This window comes from Carassius carassius, chromosome 31, assembly GCF_963082965.1.
Source record: "Carassius carassius chromosome 31, fCarCar2.1, whole genome shotgun sequence".
In the NCBI taxonomy this organism is placed as follows: Eukaryota; Metazoa; Chordata; class Actinopteri; order Cypriniformes; family Cyprinidae; genus Carassius; species Carassius carassius.
This window is the reverse complement of record NC_081785.1, coordinates 8,149,801-8,166,271: the sequence shown is the minus strand read 5'-3', so window position 1 is coordinate 8,166,271 and position 16,471 is coordinate 8,149,801. Positions and strand designations below refer to the sequence as shown.

Here is a 16,471-nt window from a genome sequence, read left to right as displayed (position 1 = left end):
ACCAACTATGCGTGTAAATGCTTATTAAAATATTGAACATTTAAGTATTGAACATTTTATTATTTTTGCCTGTTTAGTGTTCATCCAAACATAATCCTGTGTGCAAGAGATGACTATGCTCAATACAAGAAGTAGTATTATGAGGATATAGTAGAGAAAGTTGGTTGGGCCAGCACTGAAGGGTACCATCCCTCCCCCACAGGGGGTGATGGCTGGGAGTCAAACAGTGTAGAAGACTTCTGCTTTTATGGCTTTGATGGACATCAGCTCTGGACAGGTAAGATGGAGACTAAGCACATACACTACTACTGTTCAATTTTTTTATTTTTTGAAAGTTATTCAGCAAGGATGTGTTCAAATAAAAGTTATTTTGAACTATTTATAAGAAATGTTTATTTAGCACAAAATGAGCATGAACAAATGATTTCTAAAGGATCACATGACAATGAAGACTGCAGAAATAGTGGCTAAAAATTCAGCTTTGCCATCACAGGACTAAATTACATTTTACAGGATATATTACAATAGAAAACAGTTCTTTTAAGTTGTAATAATATTTCACAATATTGCTGTTTTACTGTATATTTATCAAATAAATGTAGCCTAGTGAAATCTAAACACTATTTTTGTATTCTTTCCTAAGACGTAGGTCGGAGGGTCACCTCTCACAAAGGGAGGATGATGTCATTAGTTGCTTAGTTCAACCTGCATCTCCTTCCTGGTCAACGGAAAGCCAGTTCAAGGCACGCTGGAGAACTTCAGTCTGGATGGGCTGCTATTTCCAGTGGTTCGCTTCTCAGCTGTAGTGCAGTGAGTTACCTTTGAATAGATTTTGCTTTTGCTTGTTGTGTTACTTGTAGGTTTGTTTGCTCATTATTCATCACACAATAATAAAAAAAAATGTCTGATTCCCCAGTTCTACCGCATTTTGATTTAAATGAATCTCTTTAAATCTGACCTGTACATCCTAAAACCTAATAGCGATTGGTTTTGTTTTAATCAGGGTGCATTTGGAGGTCGACGTGGGGAGTTTAGGTTTCTTCCTCCAGCTGACTTCTCTCCATGCGCTGAATCTGTCCTCCCCAAAACCTGCTGCAAGCTAGAGCTGTTTGACAAAATCACACGAAATCACACTGAAGGTCATCGTGACCTCTTAGTCCCAGTTGTATAAGCCCAGTGACCTTTATCCCCATTCCAGTGGATTCCAGCGAGGTACTCATTCAATTTTAAGTATGCTCTGATTATTTTAAATTTAGCATCAGTGCAGTTTTTTCAAGCTACAAACGGTCTTGCATCAACTTGTATGAGTGTCTGACACCCTTGCACCCACATCTGCATCTTATCAGGTTGAATATTCTCCACAGCTGGAGCAGATCAGAGAAAGATTAGCAGAAAACCTCCATGAACTCTGGCTTACTGACAAAATATAGCAGATCTCGACCTACAGACCTGTTAGTAACTGAGTAACATCCTTTCAGTAGTTTCATCTCATTCTGATGTGCATCTCTTCTGCTAGGTTAAAGATGAGAGCAAAAAAGTACACTCGTGTCTAGTCGAGTTTTCCAAACATCCAGATCAGGAGCGAATTAATAACTTCCAGTCAGGTATGCCATCGATTATTGTGCCTATAATAAACTGTTAGCTCTTCATTATTAATCAAACTTCTTTTTTTTATATTGGACTCTCTGATGAACCTGCAGAGGAGAATGTGTAATGTGTCCACCATTCAAATAAGTATATCAAAATAGGATTCCTCACTAAGACTCCTGAGATATAAAATTGAGCTTTAAATCAATCCTGATTACATCACCTGTCCAGACATTGAACTATGGGATTGATACAGACCTGCCCCTGTGGATCAGTCCCGTATTGTGCTAACAGCTGCTCAGGAAGAGCTGGCGGGCAAATTGAACACAACCTCTGGGCCAGAGAACGTATCAGGCAGGACTGGAGTTCATGAGAGGTAAGACTCACAGGGCTGTATCTTTAAAATAAAATTGAATCTATATAGAAATATGTTTAAAAAATGACACACAAATAACATAATTACAAAAAAAAAGCTCAATTAAAATATTAATAAATATAATAGTATGTTATTTAATAATAATGCTAGTGTGTGTTTATTCATTTGTTAGTGTAAGCGTAGCAGCTGTTACATGGTGTGTGCAGCAGAGGGCAGTAGTTTGTCCCATAGTCACAACAACAGTGGCCTAGAGATTGGATGTGTGGCTGACATGACATAAAGGGACCCTGACATTTACTGCTAATGGCAAGGAGCTTGCAACTTACTTCCAGGCAAACAGAAGTCAGAACTGGTTGCAGTCCCATTCAAATATTTTGCATAGTTTACCATTTATCATTTAGGTTATGCATATTAGTGTTAACTAATAATCTTGGGATCTATACTGTCCCATAAAATAGCCTATACTTATATTTTGAAAAATACAATTGGTTATTCTCCTCATACAGGTGAGAGTGTTGAGGAGAACGCCTATGTGGTAGTGAGGCTACTGATTTGCCAACCTGAGTGCTTTGGCCCCGCCCTTCGAGGGGAAGGGGGAAATGGTCTTCAAGCAACCATAGAGGAAGCCATCAGAATTTCCAGTGCAGCCAGTACACACAATTCCAACCGGACGCTGTGAGTGCTGTGAATCGATCTTATTCTGTCTTTGTTTTTCTAATTCTCGCTCATGTCTCTTTCTCATCTGCATGTTCAGTGACACGCTTGATGATGAAGATGATGATGTCATCCACATGGGAAATGCCATAATGACCTTTTACTCTGCTCTCATTGATCTTTTGGGTCATTGCGCCCCTGAGATACATGTAAGTGTTTTGGGAAACCCACTGGGAAAGCTAGATAAGAGCCTCGTAATGTGTTTAAAGGACTGAGTCGGAGAGGGCTTATTGGTTTTATCTACTTTTAAAGCACGGTCAGTTTTCATTAAAGGTTTGAAAGGTTATTCAAGGTTTGCTAATGGGTGTTTCTGTTGTGTTTGTAAATGGCCTGCAGCTCATAGAAGCAGGGAAGTGAGGCCATCCGGATCAGGGCAATCTTAAGGTCTCTCGTCCCCAGAGAGGATCTGGAGGGAATCATCAATATTCCTTTTACCAATTGTAAACACAGGTGCGTATGAGTGTGTGCGTAAAATATACATTCATGATGCAAAATCTTTATTTTCCAAACTATTCATTTATCTTTCTAAATGTGTTTAATTTTTAACTGAAATCAGTGTAGTGAGAGAGTCTTAGCTCAGTTTTTAAATAAACAAAGTAAATTTAGTTCATGGCTACTGGCAAAGATAAGAAGTAGGGATTTTTATGTCTAAAAGTGATTCATTGGTGGTTGAAAATATTTTGTGCTTGTTATACTCGGATGATCTAGTGGTGGAGCCTGACATGTCTCGGATATTTTGTCCAGAACACAGCCATAGTGTTTTACAGAGTTCAGGACATGCAGTTCTTGATACAACAGTGTCTGCTGGAGAATGGTTTCCTGCTGGACCTGCGAGGGGATGTTAACATGGATGCTGAAAGGGGGACAGGCATTATATGTAAGAAAAGTTCACCCTAATTTGAATAATGTCACTTCAAGCCGATATGACCTTTTTTGACCTTTGCTCTGTGAAACACCAAAGGAATTTTAGCCGAATCTCTGTGGTGCTTTTTTGCATAATAAGTGGGGATAATGGAAATAAGTGGGGATGGAGCTCTTGATCTCCAAAATGTCATAAAACATCATCAAAGCAATTCAACTCATGCACTATATTCCAAGTCTTTTGAAGTCAAATTGTTTTGTGTGAGGATTAAATCTGAAATTTAAGTCAGTTATTTACTGAAAATCTTGAATTTGTGGACCCCCTAATTAAGGATTGAATCCCGCTGTAGACACCAGAATAAAGGTTAAGGGGGTCCTAAAGACTTGCAGTTTTGATATATTCCAACAGCTCTCTCTGTTCTACATGTTTCAACAGCTCTGTCTGAATGCAACATAAAAAGAAAATATTATTTCAACTACCCCTAAAACAGGCCATACTATGGATGTGTGGATCCTGTATTGATGTGTGGCTCCCAAAAGCTGACGTTTTTAAAGAAGAAATTAATACATTTATTCAGCAAGGATGCATTAAATTCATCAAAAGTAACAATAAAGACATTTATAATGTCGCAAAAGATTTATATTTCAAATAAATGCTGTTTTTTAACTTTGTGTGTGTGTGTGTGTGTGTGTGTGTGTATATATATATATATATATATATATATATATATTCTTTCTTTGCAGACGGGGTTAGGTGGAACAGATATGGCATTGGCCCTCAATCGATATATATGTATGGCTGTGCTGCCATTGCTAAGTAAGTATATCTCTCTGCTGTGTGACTCCTCTTCACTGCGGATTGTGCTGTTGGAGGGGCTCCTGCAGGCTGTCTACAGCCTCTCTAAAGATAGTGGACTGACAAAGGCCCAGAAAGACACCATCCAGGAAGTTCGTTTTTGCTTTTTTTGGATTGATTTTATTATACTGTAAATATAATATAATTGGCTTACGGTAGTGATTGTTTTTAAAAAAGTTATGCAAATAATAGACCATTATGTGGAAGTCATTGTATCTTTTCTGCATGTACTTGGTCTTTTTGGACTGACTATAAGATCATATGTTAAGAAAGAATATTATATTTTATAGGTCTGTTTATTTGTTACCCTCTATTTATTTACTTTCTTCCCACAGAATACTGAATCCCTCCATGTTTCAAGCTCTGCTGCGTAATCTTGTGTTTTACTCAATGTAGTAAATAGCAATCCAGTTTTTTTCATTAATTTATAGTGTGACAGCTCCAGAGATGCTTGAGGTGAACATATACACTTAAAGGTGCCATGTGCAAAAATTGAGGTAAAAATATCCAAAAAATGACCTACACGCATCAAAAGAATGAGAAGAAATAAGGGCGATGATGTCATTAAAAAAATGTCAAGTTATAGTGCTGCAGAGATATCAACCTTAATTAGCATTAGCATTACTAGCCCCGGCCCGACAGGTGTCGTAATACCAGTTTCGGCCATGGGAGGCAGTATGCAGGCAACATAACCACCAGCCAACCTGCAATACACGAATAACTCGCACGGCTTGTGGGTGTACTTGAACCTGATGTCAATCGTGTGGAACAGTACAGCCCACTACTTCATTTCAGTTCAGGGAAGAAAGCGGAAGGATGACTGAAGCCCTTGGCAAGAGACCACCACCCGCTACAGGGAAACAACCGCGCTCGGAATCACAAATCGAATCCGATAAGAAAAGGAGCCGAACCAGAGTAAACATCGGCACTGCTTTCAATCGCTGGAGACAACTGATGGACCTGAAAGAAATGAGGTTCGACACTGAACTTGCAAAATTTCTTTTGGATTGGTAAGTTAGATGCTGTTAGTATTTCGCTAGAAGTTTGTTTTATATGTTTGTGTATTTTTTTTCGGGAAGTTATAACATAGAAATGTATCGAAGGCTGTTCGATAAACGTGCTAATGTTAGCGATGGCTAACCGTAGTTGCGTTTGATAATTAGCTAGCTATAACTTACCCATTTTTTTATATCATAACTAACCTGCTCTGTCTAGTCTGTTGGTCTCCGTGTCCTCTTTGCTTCGTGGTTTTTCTGTACGTGAGAAAATTTATGTGTGGCGTGAAAGCGTGTGAAAAGAGTCAATTGCGTGTGTCTCACGGTGAATGCTTGAGAGTTGGCAGCTCTGGTTACGTTGGTTGGCGCTAGCTTGGTCAACATCAGCTGTCTGATGTTGACCAATGATGTTGACAGAATGCTGTCTGTCAAATTAATTTAATTCAAATAATGTGTATATACAACTCAAAATGTAATATGAACAAAACGAATAGGAACATATTCACTGGTAAAGGTGAAGGGGAGTAGCTTGAAGATGTCATGTTTCAAAATCACTTGACATCACCCAACATTCCTCTGGAGGCAAAACGTCCTCTTAGGCTTCGGCTATGGCTGTAGGGTTGTTGTGAAGGTAGGGGCGGAGCATAGAGACTATGCCGTTTCTCGTTTGTTACTCTAGAGTAGACCAATTCACTTTATTGAGGCATACTGCCCCCATCTGGTATGGAATGTGGAGTATGACTTGATTTTTTTGCCAGACATGACAGATGGCAGCTTTAACATGCATATGAGTAATGGTCTCTGGACAAGGTAAAGAGTTTCTTTACTTATTACAGGAGTTTGCTTGAGAATGACCCCTATTAATATTGTGGAAACCTTGGGAATTCTGTAGTTTTAAAGCCATTTGTGTTTAATAGTTATTTTCTAGTTTGGTAATTGCTGGGTTTATGGAGAACAGTTTTCTGCGAATGCTAAAGTTCATCCACTCCTAAAACCTTACAGAGCTCTTTCTGAGAAGATGTCTAACTCTCCTTATAGACAAAGCATGTAGACACATGACAAATAACGATATCAGATATTCAATATTTTTCAAAGAATTATAAAAGCAGCATGCAGTTTATTGTCACACAGTGAGGCTGCTCTGCATTTTAGGATGAAGAAGGTTATCGAGGTGTCATTAAAGAGACCGTGAAATGCATGCTGGTATTGGGCTGGACCAATGTGGGCGAGTCACAAAGCTTTCACAACCCAGCTAGGAGGATCTCACAGTCTGGGATGGTAATGACCACCTTCTCAGAGAACTGCTCTATGGCTATTTAAATGATACTGGTCCATGCTTGGAGCATTAGAAATTATTAAATATATCCACAAAAGCTTAAACGTGCTTCCAAAATTCTCCCTAAGGGTCACAACTGTGTATAAGTCACATTCAATAGTTTTGCTTCCACTTTTTTTAAACTAAAAGAACAGCATTTAATAAAATGTAATAAAAACTGTAATATGTATATGATAATAAACAACATTGATATTAAATAATATTATTGTTTTTATTTGTATAATTGTTTTCCATAATGTTCAGTATATGTGTATGTCTTTAAATGTTTCAACATTTCAGTAGACCAATAATGTGCTGTTGTGGTTTTCCACTTTGACCACTCAAGACAAATTCTTTCTGCATAAATTGTACTGACAGCTGTTTTGTATACACATGGCACAAAGCGATTGGGATTTAGAAAGACTTTCTGTGCTCGCCAAGACTGGATTAACAGCTTTAATATATATATATATATATATATATATATATATATATATATATATATATATATATATATATATTTTTTTTTATATATGTTAATTAATTATAATTTACAGATTAAGACATTGCTCATTCAGAAAACATGGGATGCATTCAAAATGTATTTGACAGATGCTTGATATCAAACCAGATAAATACATTATGTTTCAATGGAGAACATAAATTGTGTTTTGTCTTAGTCTTTTGAAGAAGCATCCAGTAGTGTCACTCTGACCCGGGATCAGTCTGTAAGCAGCTTCATTGAATTCCATACAGTATAAATCAGTTCAACAGGGACGAGGAGATTACATCAACCATGGATTATTGTTTTTATTTGAGTAACTTTTATAGAAAAGCATATTTTATAAGTCATTTTAGAAATTGTCTCATATGCTGCCTATATACCGCCAGACTGTTTTGTGCATTAACAGGTTTAAAAATAACTGCACATTCAATCTGGTGTTGAAGGCTATGGCAGAGCAGTTGGCTGAGAATTATCATCACATCTGGACAGCCAGGAAACTGCAGGAACTGGAGAGTAAAGGTGTGTGTTACAGATGGGCCACTGTGAGAAATGATACAGTGAAATAAATTAGGGTTTCTGCAACCACCTGCGTATTACAGTGAAACAAAAACACTGTGAAATATGAATACTGGGTGTGTGGATCTACACTGTACAGGTGTGTGTGTATATATACACTACCATTAAAAAATAATTATTAATACTTATACACAGCAAGGCTGTTAAATTTAATTGACAGTAAAGATATTTTTAATGTTACAAAAGATTTTTATTTCAAATAAATGCTGTTCTTTTGATCTTTATAATAATCTTGAAACAAATGTACCTCAGCTGTTTTCAACATTTACAATAATAAGAAAGGTTTATTGAGCAGCAAATCAGCAATGATTTTTAAAGGAGCTTGTGATTCTGAAAACTAGAGTAATGATCCACAAACTTATGCCATCACAGGAATAAATTACTCTATACTCTATATACTATAATATACTACTATACTGAAATACTATTTTTCAATATTTTATAAACTAATAATGTTGCAAAAAAATCATTATATAATAATATATATTTTTTTATTTGTAGTTATTTATTTATTTGCTATAATGACAAGCTGATGTGCACTATCCCAATTATTACAAAATATTATAATATAAATTTTATTTAAAGTTATTACAGCTTTTCACAAAATAAATAAATAAATACATGGTTTGAGATTCTATAGATTAAGGAGTAATTTGGGAGACATGAATCTTTCATGAATCTGTGTGGGAGATTATTTTAAATAAACTAGTTAGCAGTCATTATGCACAAATATTTGACATTGAATGACCAGTCACAGTAAGCTATTGCGGAGAGCTGTATAATAAGCAGGCATTATTAACTCCACCACTTTAATTAATTATAATGCATTTAAGTGTATTAAAAACTCCACCACTTACTTAATTATAATGCATTATATAATGCATATAATGCATTAATTATAATGTTTTCTTATATAAAACACTGTTGGGGCAAAGCCTGTTAATACTGATGCTTATTTTGTCCAGGAGGGGGCAGTCACCCTCTGCTTGTTCCATATGATGCTCTGAGTGTTAAAGACAAGGGTCGAGTCAGAGCCAAATGTTTTCAAGTTCTTCCTTGAATCCTTTTCTGCTACTGGATACTAGAATGAGCATTATCCCTTTGAAGTGTCCATTTCATTTTCACTGCACAGGAACAGAAAGGTGGCAGATGCTGATTCCCCAGCGACTGCAAGCCACCTCGGTTCGGTCTGCTTCAGCAAGCCCTCTGTCTCACTGAGCAAGCCCAGGAGCAGTTACCAGTGCTGGGTTAGACACAAACACATTCCCCTGTTCTTCCACTCCACTTCTCTCCAATTATTTATTTGCACATCTGTCTTTTTTATCTAACTGCCCTGTACTTTCAAGGACTCACTAATCTCAAAGGGGTGTTCCAAGGTTAGTTTACACAAAAATGAAAATTGTGTTATTTAATCATATTCAAGCCTTTCCAAATTCTCATGAAAACAAAAAAGCTTATCTCTTTTTATATAATCAAATTGGAAGCTTGATATAATAGTGTTATGAGAGGGACTGACCAACATTTCCTGTATGTAATTCAGTCTGCCTTAAAATCTAACTAGCATTCATAGAGCCATTGTTGATATACAATTATGAACGTTATGTTCAATATATAGAAGTGGGAAAAGTGGGAAGAAGTGATGTAATTTTTAACTAAAGCTATTAAAAATGTAAACAACTTACAGTTACACTTCCATTAAACAGCTATAGTGAGTTTCCTTGCTCGCAAGTGAAACTATTCCCTAAAACGATCATGATATCAGTTGATTTCAGCTATGTGTCTGAAGCATGTTAATGCCTTGCATTGAAATTTGCTCATTTAATTTATATGTGTTGTGTTTTGCAGAGGTTGCTCAGGCTCGAGGGCAGATTATCAAGGCTGAGAATGTTCCCCATGAGTGACAAACTAATTTCTTTATTAAGGTCAGTTATCTTTACTGCTGGTCAAACATTTGGAACAGAACTGATATCAATGTGTATTCATTACTCCATGGCAGCCAAAATAATCAGAATGACAGACATATTTATACAACTGCCTGATTTGAACTCCAAATAATTATCCAAATTAAATGGATTTTTGGATTATTTTAGACACTGCAGATGTGTAGTTTGTATATTGGAATTATTTATTGTATCTTAAGTGATAACCAAGCTAACATCTCAGCTTGTTCAAAGCTTTGCGATAAACATTTACACATTTTTTGTAATTGAACCACAGTTGTCTGGGTAAATTTGTGTAGTTGCAGATAATTAGGGCTTTTGTGCTGTTCATAGGGACATCTCTGTGGGTCATGTCACTGCTGATCCCATTATTGATTAGACCTCATGTTTTTTTTTTGTTTTTTTTTTTGCTATCCATCCCTGTTCTGAGACAATATGCTGCATGCCGTTTAAGAGTCTTTCATTCCCACATGAAGATCAATAACAACCGTCAGCAGTTCCCTGCCCTCCTCAACTATCAGTCTCATTAATCACTAAAAATCTTCAAAACATAACTATAAAAATCTAGAGTGAACATTTCTTCAGCTGGTAAATGTTGTTTTATTCTGTTGTTTAGTCTGTGTGCAAGCCTCCTTTTTCTTTCTGTCCCAGGTTGTATTTCCACTATTAGATTAATACTTCAAAAATCACAATCTCTACTTCCTCTCCACTGCAATGTGTTCACTTATTGATGGCTGCCAGTCCACCAATAAAGAAAAAGAGATGGCCACAAGGTAATTTGTGATGACAGGCTGCCATACATTTGCATGTGATTATGTGGGTCAGGTTTTACTTACATAAGAAAATGATCCTCAGTCATTTTATAAAAGCTGCTTTATTTTAAATGGAGTGGGTCCCCTTATGTGGGTCCCCTTATATTAAGATCACATGACCATATAAATACTACTCAGTTTAACACCCCATTTCAAAGCTTTAGCTCATGGAATAAATCATGGGTGACTAAGTATGCAATGACATCAGTAACTGAAAACTTGCATTATTGTGAATCCACGCTATTTGGTGTCTAAGATGGCTGTCAAGATAGTGAAGCATGTCACTTTATTATACACTTTTCTTTTTGTTTTTTGCACTTTGTAATAAAAAGAAGATTGCTAGCATCTCAGCATGTAATTCTTTTTTGGATACACAGCAAATGAATTTCAAGTACTGAGTTTTTCCTCTTTTTGAAAGAATTCATTTGACTTTTCTCTTTTCTTTTTTAGATCGAGAAGCATAAACATAATATTATTGAGTGCTTCTCTAATAAATATCTGAAAATTAAACAAATGTTTATGATAGAAAAATACAATTTACTCTCTAAAAAAATAGATTTCAATAGAAAGTCCTCACCAAGATGGAGGAACTTGCGTGTGTGTGTCTGCGTGTTTGTGTGCATTCACACATATGGCTGATAACATGTCTGTGTCTCCATGATCACCTTTGCTACTCTGTCATTATATATTTTCAGTTCCATCTGTCTTGTTTTTCCCCAATTCATTTTCCTCATCCTCCTTCCTCTCTTATTTCCTAGTTTATTCTGTAAACTCTGAGCTCTAGCCAGACACAGAGCTGGTGTCTTTTACTTCATATTGTCTTTCTTTTTTGTTTGTAATAAAAATCAGCTTGATTATTTTGCTAGAAATACTTTTAATTTAGATGCACTTTGTATTCATCTCATACACTCTCAGTCTTATCCACTGCCATTGTTCACTCAGCCCAGTCTTGAAGTGCTGAATACCTCATTACTTTTGTTAACCCCCTCTCCCTTGAAAACATAAATCAGGAACTGGTGCTTTTTACTGGCTGGATTGCATTGAGCTCAATGCCATGTTTCCTCTTAGGAGGTGATGCCCTTGCTTTGGTGAGCTGCCTACAAATCCTGGCACAGTCCCTGGATGGAAGTTAGGTAATGCTACACCGCATGTTTGGTGCAGTGTTATAGAAGAAATTATACGGTTAATTGTAGGTCCTTCACTGTGGGGGACCTTTTTGTCTACTGATCATATGAGAAATATCTAAACATGGAATAATAGATTTAAAAATCTGAATAAAAATAATTAATTGATAAAAACAGATCAAATAAAATTTTATAATTTGTATTTAACAAAATACTAAAATATATGAATATAATTCAACTATTCCAGCCAAATATTCTAACTAAAAAAGATAACTAAAAGTAAGCTGTTCATCCAAAGGCAGTTTGGAGGAAATATTGCACAGACCCTTTGCAAGATCAGGGAGGACAAGGAGCAGGTCCTGTTTTTTGCATTGTATTGCCCCATTTTCTTTTCTTAAATCTATGATTTATTTTTTCTTTTAGTGGATGAAGTGCACTCTTGTTGCTACAGGATCCTCAGCTGTTTATACATTCTTGGCACCTGGAGTGGTACATTTGTTGAGAGGTAACATTGCCACTTAAGTATTATTTTACTCCAAAACCAAACTTCTGGCAGTATTTGTTGACATGGTGTTCCAAACCCATGCTGTTTTTTTTTCATTGGAACAAAAAGAAATGTAAATGCAACTTTTATTTTTTTATTCCATGCCTGTCAATTCCAAAAAGAAACAAAAGACTCATAATAAAATCACCTTAAAAGTAGTCTATACTTTGCACTATGCAGTATATCAAGTCTTCTGCAGTGATATGATGTCTATTTACACTACTGAAGTTTGAGGGTCTGTAAGACTTTTTTTAAAAATGTACTCTATGCTTACATTAAAATAAATAAAAACAGTTATGTTGTGGAATAATATTTAATAAAAATTTTAAATACCTGCATTCTAGTTTTTGTTATGTATTTAATGTGTAATTGAAAAATGTAAATTATTTCTGTTATGGCAAAGCTAATTTTCAGCCTTTAGTCTTCGGTGTCGTGATTTTTCAGAAATCATTCTAATATGCTGATTTGGTGCTCAATAAACATTTCTTCTTATTAACAATTTATGGTGCTTTAATAGTTTTTTTGTTGTCGTTTTTGTGGCTTTTCTGACATGATCACTATCACCTGTATTGAAAATAAATGTGTAAATAATCTAGTAAAATCCTGTTGAGTTCTATGAAGAAAAAAAAAAAACCCAGCATACAGGTCAGACATGATGGCAAGGAAAAAAATTTTATATTGTCCAGATTATTACTTTGGGTGTTTGGCTCTTATTATTTTATTCTGATTATTTATTGTTGTTATTACTTATTGTTCAGTTTTTCCTTATGAAACTTGCGTACACCATAGTTATTAGCTCATGTCTCGGAGGCTGGTAACCAAGCATCCCAGGAGGGCTGTTCTTCCTTTGTCACACCCCAGCATGCAAATGCCCTAATGGGTCACATCCTTTCCATCATCCACGCCCCTGGGCACGGCAGACAGTGCTTGGATGAAACATCTCGCAGGTGAATTGGTCCCATTAGAGAAGCGAATTACTAGATTATGGAGATTTTAATGTGTCATTGGAGCATCTATTTTAGAAATCCAAAATAAGTGCTGTACAAACCTTGTAATTGTAACAATTACCAAATTACATTGAAAAGTACAGATATAACCACAAATACCATAAATAGCAGAGCATTTCTTTTAGTATTTGACCAGCCTCTCATCAGCAAGGCAGAACCATACCTCCTGAAGTGCTATTTCCTGCTTTTTATGGAAAAGTTAATAGGGCGGAGTCAGTGCTCCTGGAGGAGGAGCATTTGAAGGCAGAGGGGCGTGGCAATGTCTTGGAGAAGGTGTTAGACATCGAGGAAAGGTTTTATTATGTTCTTCCAAGATATCTACGCATTTGACCTTTTACTCATTCCATTTATAGACATCCACAGGTGAGAAACAGTGCAGTATTCAACCTGTTTTCAGTTTAAAATTCACCATTGGTTAATCTGCTTAATGTTTGTTATCATCAGAATGAGTTGGGTGAAAGAGGTGGACACAGATGCTGAGAAGCTTTTCTCCCTTGTAGCTTAAGTCTTCATTTTTTGGGGCTGAATCTCATGTGAGCAACTCTGTCATGTTTATGATATTTATGATGATTTAATATACATGTCATCAATGTCCTGAAAAATGACTGAAATATACGAAACCCACACATGACATGTGAAAGAAAAAATAGATATTGTGGTCACAGATTAGAAATTTGTTCTTACACTTTATGAAATCATAGCCACTTTTTAATAATAAATTCCCTTGTTTTAGTGCAATTGTGGCCATATTATACTCATGTGTTCCCCTTTTTTTTTGTTTAACTGTGGCCTTAAATTAACTAAATTGAAATGAGAAAACAGATTAGTACAACATGGCTGTAATTTAACTAAAACAAGTAAACAAATTAATAGAAGTTGGCCATGAATTATAAATAGTTTGAATGAATTTGTGGCCACAATATGTATTTTTCTCTTGTTAGGTGCAGGGATCCAAAATATATTCATTCCAAAATATTAGATTTTCTGCCATTAGAAATCCATCGCATGGCAAATGATCACCCACATTTGTTGTGATTGAACATTAGATTCAAATAATGTAATAATAAAAAAGGATATTATCATTCTTTGTCTGACTAATGTTATAAAATGAACTCAGGGAAAAAAAATCTAATGATAAAAAAAAGAACAACACTAAACAAATTGTGCATGTACAATAATTTTTTATGGTTAGTATTTATTTTTAAGGTAAAAATGTAAATTTATAGACATACATTTGTACCATTTGTACAAGTATACTTTGCCCTTTTTTACACTGTTCTTTAAAAATGAATTCATCTTTGGTCTGTAAACTTAATTCATTACAAGTTTATTTGTATAGCGCTTTTTACAATACAAATCGTTACAAAGCAACTTTACAGAAAATTATGTTTCTACAATATTTAGTAGTAGCTTATAAGTGGTGACTGTCAGTTTGTGCACGTATGACAGGATTTTTAGAAACATTAATACAAGACGTAGCCAGCCAGATGATGAACATTATTAATATTTGTGACGAGTGGGGCAGGGCCGAGGGACATGGGAGCGAGGCCGGGGGAGTGATTGGAGATGAACTACACCTGTTCGACCCACCGGTCTCGAGGCCCATGGAGGAGATGGAAGGATATAAAACTGGAGCGACGACAGTGAAGGACGAGAGAGGACCAGTCCTGGGCTTTTAGTTGTGTTTTGGTTTTTATTTGCGCGCACCAGTCGTCCGTGAGGGGCTGGTGCGCTGTTTTGTGTTTATTTTGCTTTATTAAAATGTTGTTGATTGTCCGCCGGTTCCCGCCTCCTTCTTCCGGATGAATATGAAGGTTTATATCGTTACAATATTATTAATAATTATTATATGATGCAGTCACACTTGTAGCAATATTTGTTAGTTCTGTTTGTTGATTCAGGGTTGGCATCATCTGAGGTCCTCTGAGGGGTCAGCATCATCTCTTCTCAGGTGTTCTGGATCGGCAAAACATAGAAACAAATAGAGACATAATTAGCATAGCTGCTGATCCAACAAAGTAAAATTAATTAGTTTAACCCAAGCTAAAGAATAAGTATGCGCATTTGATCAGATGCAACTTACACTCACAATTTAAGAGATACATTATTATGATACTTAGAGGCCTGTAGGGACTTTAATAAACGCCCAAGTCATTATTCAACCCAAATATGCTGCTCAATAATATTGAATGAAACTAAATTTTATGATTTTCTATTAGGGAAGGGTGTGCAGCCAGGAGAGGAGAAAGGTGAAGCGGTCGGGTGATTGTTACTCCATACACACCTCTCTCATTGTGGCGGCACCAAAAAAAAAAAAAAACTCCCCTTGATCACCATGAATGGGTGTTGCCATGGTGATCAGGGCCTGGTCAGTCATGCCAAAAGCCATTCCTCTCAGGTACGTCTGTTCATTCTGATCAGTGACAGTGTTTGCAAAATCAATCCATTCGTCATCTTGAAAATATTGTAATTCTTTTCCTTGACACCTGAAACATTCATCTGCTTTTAGAGGGATACAGAGGATGAGGTCAGAGCGTACATTCACAACAACCTGCAACAGGTGAGTTAGAAGACAACTTGTGAAAGAGCCAATAAAGTCCTGTAAAATGCTATTTGAGCCTCCTAACCTCACTTTTCTTTTTGCCAGGAAAAATCAGTAGATCCCCTCAGTGTTGAGAGGATCTTAACATCGCTCGTGTTCTTTTCCATCTGGATCAGGTTAGACTGACAGTGAATTGCGGCAAATGATAATTAATGACACATATTATGTATGTCGATATCTGAATGGATGTGGACTATTAGATTTTTAAGGTCATGCCACTAATACATTAAAACATGAACCAGTGCAGCTTGGTAGAGATTTTTGCCCATTTCTGGTGTTTGTATGGTTCCTTTCGAGTCAATTGTTGACACAAAGTTGTGTTTTTGTTCGATGGAGCGGCCTGAGAAGATGGAGAGGGCAGTGCGGCATAAGATGTTGTCTAAGCAGAGGAAACGGCCTGTAGTTGCTTGTTTGAAAATGGTTAATTTGTACAATTTCCCCAGGTTTGCTGCAAAGAGGGTTATGACAAGTCCATTTTTTTTGGTGCTGCCACAATGAGAGAGGTGTGTATGGAGTAACAATCACCCGACCGCTTCACCTTTCTCCTCTCCTGGCTGCACACCCTTCCCTAATAGAAAATCATACAATTTATATTGCATTATGAATTACCGAAGTTATAAAAGCTGAAGGCAGCAGAAATACTTGAGAGCTGCAATG

The 16,471-nt window shown here is 36.3% G+C and overlaps 3 long non-coding RNA genes across 3 annotated transcripts; all 3 read left to right on the top strand.

The window, feature by feature from the left end:
* The first annotated feature begins 685 nt into the window (after positions 1-685).
* On the top strand, positions 686-1,594 carry LOC132112035 (uncharacterized). The gene is made up of 3 exons (XR_009424873.1): positions 686-810; positions 1,004-1,212; positions 1,347-1,594. It is a non-coding gene; the product is annotated as an uncharacterized LOC132112035 (long non-coding RNA).
* Positions 1,595-2,722: 1,128 nt separating this feature from the next.
* LOC132112034 (uncharacterized) lies at positions 2,723-8,841 on the top strand. The gene is made up of 4 exons (XR_009424872.1): positions 2,723-2,826; positions 3,014-3,127; positions 7,616-7,728; positions 8,751-8,841. It is a non-coding gene; the product is annotated as an uncharacterized LOC132112034 (long non-coding RNA).
* Positions 8,842-8,906: 65 nt separating this feature from the next.
* On the top strand, positions 8,907-10,497 carry LOC132112033 (uncharacterized). The gene is made up of 2 exons (XR_009424871.1): positions 8,907-9,032; positions 9,631-10,497. It is a non-coding gene; the product is annotated as an uncharacterized LOC132112033 (long non-coding RNA).
* Positions 10,498-16,471: the final 5,974 nt, after the last annotated feature.